The following is a 1852-nucleotide window of genomic DNA, read 5'->3' on the forward strand; positions in this document are numbered from 1 at the left end:
TCTGCATCTTCCTCAGTTCTTCCCAAGAAAAACCCATTGCTAGTTGTATCCAATCTGGCTCTGTACTTAGGAAGAGCACCCCTGTAGAATGTGCTCAGCAAGCTTTCCTTAGAGAAACCATGGTGTGGGCATTGAGCTTGGTAGCCCTTGAATCTCTCCCAGGCTTCACTGAATCCTTCCAAGTTCTTCTGTTGAAAGCTGGAAATCTCATTTCTCAGCTTAGCAGTTCTTGAAGTAGAGAAGAACTTCTCCAAAAATGCTTTCTTGCAGTCATCCCAGGTGGTGATAGAGTCGCTGGGTAGAGACTTCTCCCACTGACGTGCCTTATCCCCCAAAGAGAAAGAGAATAGCTTGAGCTTTAAGGCATCCTCGAACACACCATTGGTTTTTGACAACCCACAGTAGCTGTCGAACCTGTCCAAGTGATCAAATGGATCCTCTAAAGTCAAGCCATGATACTTTTTGTTCTCGATTACGTTAAAGAGTCCTGATTTGATCTCAAAGTTGTTAGCTGCCACAGTCCGTGCTCGGATTCCCAGTCTATGACCATGAATGTTGGGGCGATCATAAGTGCCAATGGGTCGAGCTGCTCGCTGTGGGTGTTGTGGAACGTTGTTGGCTCTATTGGCGTTCGCATCATCTTGAGGTTGGTCTCCCATATCAATATCCAATCTCTGCAAGTGAGGCTGTTGCTCTTCTTCTCTTCTCTTTCTAGCACATTCTCTCTCTAAAGCTCTGATGTCTGCAACTCTGGGAAGTAGGTTTGATTGATCCCTGCTCCTCAAGTTCATACACCTGAAAGTAAAAGATAGGTGAAGAAGGAGAATCAGTAACAAAAGAAAAAAATAAAAATGACTTAGTCTGAAGCAAGTGACCAAATCTCAATGTTCAAATCTACTCAGAATTTGGCAACGGCGCCAATTTGATGTTAGGAGTTTTCAAGGCTCCTAAGACAAATGATGTAGTATAAAAGATTGTCGAACCAATTCTAAGGGATTTCAAAGCACTGAGAATGCAAGTACTCACTTAATCTAAGTGCAACCGGTTATTTAAAAGATTTCTAAACTAATGATTAATGCTAATGCAGTTGCAGAATAATAAAAGCGATAAATGAAGTAACTTTCTTAACTAAAGGAAAAGAGAACTCATGGGCATAGGGATTAGACCTTGGGTGATCAAGTTTCGAATTAAGGATGGCAAACGATCAATCAAACTATCAACCTAAAGCTTAGACACATAAACAAGCTCTATGTCTAGATGAATGTTCATTTACTAACACATTTCAAACATCAAATGTTTTTGGTTGAATAATATGAAAGCAATCATTACTAACAAGTCTAATGGCTATCTTAGTACCTCTAACAACAAATGTCTATGGTAAAGTATGCTAAAAGCTTAGAAAAGTTGTCTCAGGCATTTCATCAAACATCTTTTGGGTGAAAAATGCCTAAAGATCAACTTTTGAGAGGCCAACTCAGAAGATGCATTATGAATACTCTACTAGCAAGGACTAAGAATGATCTACACTAAAACATCTTAGCTCTAACCTAATCACTCTTAATCTCCCTAACCCATGAATTCAGAAGGTGATTACTCACTAATCTCCATGATTCCTCTTAAACCCATATTGGATTTCAGATTAATCATGTAGAGAAATATAGAGAATCGATATGAAAACAACAGGACTGCAATAACAAAAATGATCAATTGAATCAAAGAGATGAACTTTCCAAGAGGTTTTTGGTGGTTTTCTTAAGATCAAAAGATAATCAGCCTCCAATGGCTTACAAAAGGTACTTAAACATAGGTTTAGAAAGTGTAAAACGTGCATAACAAAATGATCAAAAAGCCT

This window comes from Brassica oleracea, chromosome C9, assembly GCF_000695525.1.
Source record: "Brassica oleracea var. oleracea cultivar TO1000 chromosome C9, BOL, whole genome shotgun sequence".
Taxonomy (NCBI): domain Eukaryota; kingdom Viridiplantae; phylum Streptophyta; class Magnoliopsida; order Brassicales; family Brassicaceae; genus Brassica; species Brassica oleracea.